The sequence below is a fragment of the Hylobates moloch genome, unplaced genomic scaffold (genome assembly GCF_009828535.3).
Source record: "Hylobates moloch isolate HMO894 unplaced genomic scaffold, HMol_V3 SCAFFOLD_21, whole genome shotgun sequence".
Taxonomy (NCBI): Eukaryota; Metazoa; Chordata; class Mammalia; order Primates; family Hylobatidae; genus Hylobates; species Hylobates moloch.
Window position 1 is genome coordinate 2134204 of NW_026652296.1, and position 10433 is coordinate 2144636.

Below are 10433 nucleotides of genomic sequence, written 5' to 3' on the forward strand. Positions count from 1 at the left end.
GCATTCTGCCAGGGCACGTGGTTATTTTTATTCATGTTCAGTTCCGACTTGTTAACACTGTAATCCTTTCCTTATGTCGCTGCCTTCACCACCCTGAGAGCATAGGCTGGACTGAGGCTCTATGTGGCAAGAAATGATGTGTTTCAGAAGCCGGCAGGCACCCACACGGGTCCACCAAGGTCGACCCTGGCGGTGAAGCCCATAACTGGCTGCGCGGGGGTGTGTGCGGCAGAAGGGGCAGGGCATGCGCCGGGTGAGAAGAAGGTGCGCCAGTGCAGGGTTGCCCCAGGCTTGCAGTGTGTGCAGCGGAAGGGGCAGAGCATGGGCCGGGTGAGAAGAAGGTGCACCAGTGCAGGGTTGCCCCAGGCTTGCAGTGTGTGCGGCGGAAGGGGCAGAGCATGGGCCGGGTGAGAAGAAGGTGCGCCAGTGCAGGGTTGCCCCAGGCTTGCAGTGTGTGCGGCGGAAGGGGCAGAGCATGGGCCGGTGGAGGGAAGGTGCGCCAGTGCAGGGTTGCCCCAGGCTTGCAGTGTGTGCGGCGGAAGGGGCAGAGCATGGGCCGGGTGAGAAGAAGGTGCGCCAGTGCAGGGCTGCCCCAGGCTTTTCCAGCAGGTACCAGGAGCTGGATGGGGAGGATGGCGCCTGAGACATTTCTGGTGGCTCATCTCGTTGAGACAGGCAGTCACGGATGGACGCGAATACGTGTTAGTCTTTCTCAAGCACCGGAACATGGAGACCCCATTTGCCCTGAGAGCCTTGCTGCATTCGGGCCAGAGCGTGTTTACAAATGGCCTTCACCACGCACTGCGGAACCTTGGAGTCTGGCCCTTCTGTGCTGGGTTGAATCGGAACTCGTGCCTTATTCATTTGTATGTCTAACAGCTTTATTAAGGTTGTTTATTTATTCTATAATATTCACCCATTTGAAGTGTACAGTTTCGGCTGGGCACGGTGGCTCATGCCTGTAATGCCAGCACTTTGGGAGGCCAAGGTGGGCAGATCATTTGAGGTCAGGAGTTTGAGACCAGCCTGACCAACATGGTGAAACCCCATCTCTACTAAAAATACAAAAAAAAAAAAAAAAACTAGCTGGGCATGGTGGCGCATGCCTGTAGTCCCAGCTACTCAGGAGGCTGAGGCAGGAGAATTGCTTGAACCTGGGAGGCAGAGGTTGCAGTGAGCCGAGACTGCACCACTGTGCTCTAGCCTGGGCGAAAGAGCAAGACTCCGTCTCAAAAAAAAAAAAAAAAAGGTGTACAGTTCACTGATGTTTAGTGTACTCATAGAGTTGTGCAACCATCACCACTAATTCCAGAATATTTTCCCCACCCCAAAATGAAACCCCAGGCTGGGTGTGGTGGCTCACACCCATAATCCCAGCAATTTAGGAGGCCGAGGCAGGTGGATCACTTGAGGTCAGGAGTTCAAGACCAGCCTGGCCAATATGGTGAAACCTCATCTCTACTAAAAATACAAAAATTAGCTGAGCGTCGTGGCATGTGCCTGTAATCTCAGGTACTTGGGAGGCTGAAGCAGGAGAATCACTTGAACCCAGGAGGCAGAGGTTGTAAAAAAAAAAAAAAAAAAAAAAAGAAAAGAAAAAAAAAAGAAAAAACCCCATGTCCATTAGCAGCCTTTCTCCATCTCCCTTCCCCGAGTCCCCGGCACCCACTGGTCTCTTTTTTGTCCTGGTGGATTTGCCTTTTCTAGGCATTTCCTGTAAATGGAGTCATACGGTAGATGGCCTTCTGTGCCCGGCCCCTTCACGTAGCACGTCTCTTGGTTTCAAGGTGGGCCCATGTGGTGTGGGAGCCTCTTTCCTTGTTAGGGCTGAATGTGGTGCCACCGTGTGATGCTGCGTATCTGTCACCAGCTGATGAACACATGGCTTGTTTCCACTTTTGAGCAGTTACAAATCATGCTGCTGTGAACATTTGTGTGTGTTTTTGTGTGGACATATGTTTTCATTTCTCCTGGATACATACCCAGGAGTACAGTTGTAGGGTTATGTAGTGATTCTTATTTATTTATTTTTTTTTATTTTTGAGATGGAGTTTTGCTCTCGTTGCCCAGGCTGGAGTGCGATGGCGCGATCTTGGCTCACTGCAACCTCCGCCTCCCGGGTTGAAGTGATTCTCCTGCCTCAGCCTCCTGAGTAGCTGGGATTACAGGTATGTGCCATCACACCCAGCTAATTTTGTATTTTTGGTAGTGATGGGGTTTCTCCATGTTGGTCAGGCTGGTCTCGAACTCCCGACCTCAGGTGATCCACTTGCCTAGGCCTCCCAAAGTGCTGGGATTACAGATGTGAGCCACTGCGCATGCCCCCATGTGGTGATTCTTTGTTTGACAGTGTGAGAAGCTGCCAAATTGTTTGCCAAAGTGGCTGCATCATTTCCTGTTCCCAGGAGCCATGTGTGAGGCAGAAACTTCACTTTTTTTTTTTTTTTTTTTTTGGAGTCTTGCTCTGTCGCCCAGGCTAGAGTGTAGTGGCGCGATCTTGGCTCACTGCAAGGTCCGCCTCCCGGGTTCACGCCATTCTCCTGCCTCAGCCTCCCAAGGAGCTGGGACTACAGGCACCCGCCACCACGCCCGGCTAATTTTTTTTTTTTTAATTTTTAGTAGAGACAGGGTTTCACCATGTTAGCCAGGATGGTCTCGATCTCCTGAACTCGTGATGCACCCGACTCGGCCTCCCAAAGTGCTGGGATTACAGGCGTGAGCCACCGCGCCCGGCCTCAGCCGGTCACTTCTTGAATGCTTTGCTGCTTAGAAACTTCTTCCAGCAGATACTCTAAATCATCACTATGAAGTTCAAACTACCATGGATCCCTGGGGCATGAACGGAATACAGCCAAGTTCTTTGCTAAGGCATAACAATGGTGACCTTTGCTCCAGTTCTCAATAAGTTCCTCATCTCCATCTCAGGCCTTGGCAGCCTGGACTTCATTGTTCTTATCATTATCAACATTTTGATCACAACCATTTAACCTGTTTCTAAGAGGCTCCAAAGCTTCCTTCATCTTCCTGTCTTCTTCTGAGGCCTCCAAACTCTACCAACCTCTGTCTGTTACCCGGTTCCAAAGTTGCTTCCACATTTTCAGGTATCTTTATAACAATGCCCCACTCCTTGGTAACAATTGTCTGTATTAGGCTGTTCTTGCATTGCTATAAAGAAATACCTGAGACTGGCTGGGCATGGTGGCTCACGCCTGTAATCCTAGCACTTTGGGAGGCCAAGGCAGGTGGATCACGAGGTCAGGAGATTGAGACCATCCTGGCTAACATAGTGAAACCCCGTCTCTACTAAAAATACAAAAAATTAGCCAGGCTTTGTGGCAGGCACCTGTAGTCCCAGCTACTCAGGAGGCTGAGGCAGGAGAATGACATGAACCCAGGAGGTGGAGCTTACAGTGAGCCGAGATTGCACCATTGCACTCCAGCCTGGGCACTACAGCGAGACTCCATATCAAAAAAAGAAAAAGAAAAAAGAAATACCTGAAACTGCATAATTTTTTTTTTTTTTTATGAGAGAGTCTCACTCTGTCACCCAGGCTGGAGTGCAATGGTGTGATCTCAGTTCACTGCAACCTCCACCTCCCAGGTTCAAGTGATTCTCGTGCCTCAGCCTCCTGAGTAGCTGGGATTACAGGCACACACCACCATGTCCGGCTAATTTTTTGTATCTTTAATAGAGATGGGGTCTCACTATGTTGGCCAGGCTGGTCTTGAACTCCTCACCTCGTGATCCGCCTGCCTTGGCCTCCCAAAGTGCTGGGATTACAAGCGCGAGCCACTTGCGCCTAGCCATGACTGGATCATTTATAAGGAAAGAAGTTTAATTGACTCTTGGTTCTGCAGGCTTTACAGGCATCTGCTTCTTGGGAGGCCTCAGGAAGTTTCCAATCATAGTGACAAAAGAAGTGGGAGGAGACACATCACACAGTGAGAATGGGAGCAAGGTTGGTGTGCCACACACTTTTAAGTTACCAAATCTCATGAGAACTCACTCGCTATTGCAAAGACAACACTAAGCCATAAGACATCCACCCCCATGACCCAAACACCTCCCATCAGGCCCCACCTCCAACGCTGGGGATTACAATTCAACATGAGATTTGGACAGGGACAAATATACAAGCTATATCAATTAGTTTTTTTTTTTTTTTTTTTTTAGGCAGAGTCTCGCTGTGTTGCCCAGGCTGGAGTGCAGTGGCACAATCTCTGCTCACTGCAATCTCTTCCTCCCAGGTTCATGCCATTCTCCTGCCTCAGCCTCCTGAGTAGCTGGGACTACAGGCGCCTGCCACCATGCCTGGCTAATTTTTTTTTGCATTTTTAGTAGAGACAGGGTTTCGCTGTGTTAGCCAGGATGGTCTCCATCTCCTGACCTCGTGCTCCGCCTACCTCGGCCTCCCAAAGTGCTGGGATTACAGGCGTGAGCCACTGCACCTGGCCTATCAATTAGTTTTGTGTTAATTTTTGTATATAGTGTGAGGTAGTATCCAACTTCATTCTTATGCATGTTGATATTCAGTTTTCTCAGCACCATTTGTTGAAAAGACTGTTTCAACAAATTTCCCATTGAATGTGCCTGGTACCCTTGTCAAAAACCAGTTGCCCATAAATGTGAGAGTTTCTTTCTGGTCTCTCTGTTCTGTTCCATTGGTCTATATGTCTATCCTTATTCTAGCACCACACTGTCCTGATTACTGTAGCTTTGTAGTGAGTTCTGATATTGGAAAGTATGAGTTCTCTAATTTGGTTCTTCTTTTTCAAGATTGCTTTGATTATTCTGTATTCCTTGCCTTTCCATATGAATTTAGGGACAGTTTGTCAATTTCTGCAAAGAAGGTAATTGAGAATTTGATAGGGATTGTGTTGAATCTGCCATACCAGTAGCATCAGGGAAATGCAAATAAAAACCAATTTGGGCAGTAATGTCATCTTAAACATATTCAGGCTTCTAACCCATGAACATAGGGTGTCTTTCCATTTCCTTAGGTCTTTTGAAATTTCTTTCAACAACGTATTGTCATCTTCAGAATATGTGTTTTGCACTTATTTTGTTAAGTTGACTCCAAAGTATTATGGAATTGTTCTCTTCATCTCACTTTTGGTTTGTTGATTGCTGCTGTATAGAAACACAATTGATTTTCATATATTGATCTTATACCCTGCAGCCCTGTTGTACTCATTTGTTAGCTCTAATAGTTATTATTTATTTATTTATTTTGGGACAGGGTCTGGCTCTGTTACCCAGGCTGGAGTGCAGTAGTGTGATCATAGCTCACTGCAACCTTGAGCTCCTAGGCTCAAGTAAGTCTCCTGTCTCAGCCTCCCAAGTAGCTGGGACTATAGGCACGTGCCACCATGCCTGGCTAATTTTGAATTTTTTTGTAGAGCTGGGGTTTTGCTATATTGCCCAGGATAGTTTTGAACTCTTGGGCTCAAGCAATCCTCCCACCTTAGCCTCCCAAAGTGCTAGTTCTAATATTTTTTTCAGTGGCTTCCTTAGGATTTTCTATGTACAAGGTCATGTCATCTGCAGATAGAGATGACTTTACTTCTTCATTTTCTTTTCTTTTCTTTCTTTTTAAAATGGAGTTTTGCTCTTGGTGTCTTGTTCCAGGCTGGAGTGCAATGGCGTGATCTTGGCTCACTGCAACCTCTGCCTCCTGGGTTCAAGTGATTCTCCTGCCTCAGCCTCCTGAGTAGCTGAGAGTACAGGCGTGCACCACCATGCCCGGCTAATTTTGTATTTTTAGTAGAGACAAGGTTTCTCCATGTTGGTCAGGCTGGTCTCGAACTCCTGACCTCAGGTGATCCACCCGCCTCGGTCTCCCAAAGTGCTGGGATTACAGGCGTGAGCACTGCACCCAGCCTACTTCTTCCTTTTCAATATGGATGCCTTTATTGTGTCTTCTTGTTTAATTGCCAACTCCCTCTCTTTTTACAGATGGGGCTCAGAGAAGAAAAGTGACTTTCTGGGTTGCTCAGCTGGGGACTGGCAGTTGGGGCTGATGCCCCATTGAGTAGAGGCAACTGCTGCCTCCCGGGCCCTTCCTTCCCCACCTATGTTATTGCCTTTTACTGCTAGGCCTCTCACTGGGGTCCTGGAACTCAGCACGCCAGCACATGTAAGGCCTTGTGTGGCCATGGGGATGGGGAAGGCCCAGCATGTTCCAGCGTCTCCAGGAAAGCCTGTAAGGATCCTGTCTCCCCACAGCAGGACTCCCTGGAGTCTTCCTGACCTTGATGGCCTCCTGTGGGGAGAGGCTGGCTCTTATGAGCACATGGCAGGCTAGGTCTTCACCAACTTTACAGGCGCGAGCCACCACGCCTGGCCAAGACTGCGTCATTCATAAGGAAAGAAGTTTCATTGACTCAAGGTTCTGCAGGCTTCACAGGAAGCGTAGTGGCATCTGCTTCTTGGGAGGCCTCAGGAAGTTTCCAGTCATAGTGACAAAAGAAGTGGGAGCAGACACATCACACAGTGAGAACGGGAGCAAGGTTGGTGTGCCACACGCTTTTAAATGACCAGATCTCATCAGATGGCAAAACCAGATGCCTCCCCAGATGCCATTCTGCAAGATGGAGCTCTCTGGAGTGCTGGTTACTTCTGCGCCCAAGCCAGTGGGCTGTCTCTCCTGGACACCAAATTGGGGTAAGAAACTGACTTGACCCTGACCCCAGGCAGGTAGGGACCGGCAGGTGCATGGGGCAGCCTGATGCACTCTCCCCTCAGGGCATCAAACGGCAGTAGAGTCCAGCCAGGCACCCCCTGCCTTCCCAGGAGCCCCTTTTCTGGGGCTCTGTAGATACCCCCTCACTCTGGGAGGTACGTGATGAGGGAAAACCAGGCTGGGGTTGCCCTCATGGAGCATCCAGTTGAGAGGGGGAAGGAGAGGTAAACCGGATACTCACCTGGCTAAGTAATGACCGGCAGCCAAGCAAGCACAGAGAAGACAAGGAGAGGGTGCATGAGGCCTGACCCTATAGGGGCCCCAAGGAAGTGACAGCTGAGCCCCAAATTGAAGAATGCGTGGAGGTTAACGAGGCAAAGACAGGAAACTGCATGGCAAAGGTCTTGTGGCAGAAGGGAAGATGGCCCCTCTGGGGAGCTAGAAGGAGACCAGAGTGGCTGGAGGGGCAGAGGTGTAGGTGGTGTAGAGTGAGGCAAGGCTGGGAGGGTTAGGGTGGGAGAGTGGGGGCACAGGTATGGGTGGGCCAAGGAGAGGCTGGACAAGGGGCAATGGGGAGCTTCAAAGGGTTCGAGGGAGGCCCCTTATGTCTGAAGACCAGGCAGGGACATCTCTGCAGGATGCATCCCAGGGCAGGCGCAGCCCCGAGAGGAGCTCAAGTAGAACGCTTGATTGTCTTTTTTTTTTTTTTTTTTTTTTTGAGACAGGACCTCGTTCTGTAGCCCAACCTGGAGTGCAAGGGTGCGGTCACGGCTCATTGCAGCATCGATCTCCTGGGCTTAAGCGATCCTCCTGCCTTAGTCTTCTGAGTAGCTGAGACTACAGACATGTGCCACCATGCCCAACTGATTTATTTATTTATTTGAGATGGAGGTTCACTTTTGTCACCCAGGCTGGAGTGCAATGGTGCGATGTCGGCTCTCTGCAACCTCTGCCTCCTGGGTTCAAGTGATTCTCCTGCCTTAACCTCCCATGTAGCTGGAATTACAGGTGCTCACCATCATGGCTACCTGATATTTTTATTTTTGTACAGACGGGGTCTCACTATGTTGCCCAGGCTGGTCTTGAACTCCTCTGCCTCCCAAAGTGCTGGGATTACAGGCATGGGCCACCATGCCTGGCCTCATTATCTTAATGATTAGAACATTGCCAAGTCCACAGGGGTTCAAACATGGTTGATTTATCACTCTGGTAGTGAGTCTGTGGTTCAAAGGCAGCATTAGCCTCTTGAATTATTTATAAGCTAAATGTGTAAACATGAAGAATTTAAATAACAATGTAAGGTTATTTGTAATTATGTCCAGAAATAAAGGTTATAGGCAAGAACTTCTTGAGAAAAAAGAGAAAGAGAAAAGTAACGTGAGAAAGGCCTTTGGATAAAAGTTTTGGGGGGTGTAAAAGACAACAACCCAGTCCTAAGAAAATAGAGTTGAACTAATGTTCAGCTACACATGCATCTATCCATGCATCCACCCACGCATCTACTCATCTGCCCACGAATTTGCTTATCCTTCTATTCATGCACGTATCCATCTATCCACCTACCCACCTATCTGTTCATTCACCCATCCATCTGCCCATCCATCCATCCATCCATCCATCTGCCCATCTATCCATCCATCCAATCCATCCATCCATCCATCCATCTGCCCATCTATCCATCCATCCATCCATCCGTCCATCCATCCATTCATTTCTATTATTCATTCATACATTTATGCATTGTATTGGGTCTGGAAACACAATAATGTACTGAACACAACAGGGCTCTCCCTTCGGAGCTGGCAGAGATCAGCTGCAGCTGGTGGCAGAGACCAACGTATACCCAAGTGTGTGCTTAAGACGGGGTAAGGCTTCTTGATAGGCAGGTGCAGGCTGCAGGGAGGTAGGGGAGCAGGATGGGAGCGCTGCTCCCTCTAGGAAGGTGAGAAGGCCTCCCAAGGAAGGAGCCGGTGTGATGGGGCTTCTCTCTGCTCCCAGCAGACGCAGACCCTCCCCACACTGGCCTGTCCACTCCTCCTCCTCCTCCATCTGGGGCCTTTGCTCAGCCCATGGTCCTGTCTGGAAAGCCACCTCCCCTCTACCTGGCTGATTTCTGCCCGTACTCCCACCTCTTCCAGGAAGCACTCCCTGATTGGTATCCACAGTGACCTGTGTTTCTCAGAAATGCTAAGAACATTCACTGTTTGGATGAAGAACGCAATATTTTTTTTTCCTTCACATGCACTGGATGACTTCACCGTGTTTACTGTCTTTGGTTTTGTTCCAAAGTGGTTGTAAAAGTTGAGCCTGAGATGTGAAAACATCATTCCTTGATTGCTGTTTGTGCGCCTGGCTGAGTCCAAGTCCTTACCGGCAGTCCCTCCTGCCTCCCATGTGTCCCCCACTTCCACCTCCCCCAACACCTAACTCTTCCTCCTTTCCCAAGGGCCCCCTCCCGCCTCCCCCTCCTTTTCCCCACCTCCCCTGCCTCCCACCTCCCCTTCCCATTCCCCCCATCTCTTGTCTCCTTCCTTCCAGGCGGCTCCTCCCCCGGCCCCCCTGGGCTCCCTTCCCTTCTGCTGAGTCTGCTCCTGGGAACTTCAGCTTTCCCCTCTCTTCAGAGCCATCCCTAGTAGCCCCCAAGTATTCTGCAATTTTGCCCACTCTAAACCCCCCTCCTGTAACCCCCATCCCCTGCAAGCTTGCCTCCCATTTTCTGCAAACTCCAGAGGAACCGCCCCTGCGATCGCTGCCGTTCTGCCACAAGCTGATGCTGTCGTGGTCAAGGTCACCCATGACCTCCTGGAGATTAAGTCCCTTAAGCTGTCCTCTGGGGTGGGGAGGGGTAGCTCGGCCGCAGTCCCCGCTTCTACTGCTGCCAGGCTCCCCAACATCCCCTGGTTTCCTCTCTCTGCTGGCCCCACTTCTAGTCTCCCTCGGGTTCCTCCTGGGGCTCAGCGCCCAGTCCTGGCCTGGCCATGTGCAACCTCACCGCGTGGGGGCTTCTCCCTGAGCTGCAGCCCCCATGGCTCCCGGACTGCGGGTTCCTGTCCCCCCGGGGCTGCGTGCAAAGGACTGCAGTTCTGATGCCAGGAATGCAGATCTGTCTCCACCCGTCCCAGTGGCATCGGTCCCCACCACCAGTGCTCAGGCAAAGGCCCTGGAGCTCTCCACGACCCCCTGTCTTTCTCTCACAGCCGGGGCCAGGAAATCTCAATGCCCTGACTTTCAACACCCATGCAGAATCCAACGACACCTAACCCGCAGCCACCCGGTTCAACACCCATGCAGAATCCGACGACACCTAACCCGCAGCCACCCGGCCCCGCCGCGGCCACCTTGCTTGTGTACAGGAGGAGCCTCTGCCTGGCCCTCCTCTGCCCTGGCCCCTCACCTGGTGCACACGAGGTCAGGGGGATCCCTTCTGGAGCATGGAGAGGCCTGGGGATCTGCCCAACTGCCCACCTCCCTGCTCCTCACCCTTGAGGTGCCACTCGGGTCCCCCTGCTGTCCCCTGAGGCCACTCTTGCCTTGGCGCCCTCTCATCTGCTGTGCCTGCCTGGAGACTCTTCCTCCAGACCCCACGTGGCTGGGCCTCAGCCTCCTCTGCTCTGACTTCATCTCGGAGAGGCCACCCGGCACAGATGGCAAGCAGCTCCTCCCTGCCACCCTGGGTCCACCCTGTACTCAACCCATCTTTGCCTCATGTTCTTTCTGGCTCCCTGGCTGGCATGCCTACCCCGTGAGGGT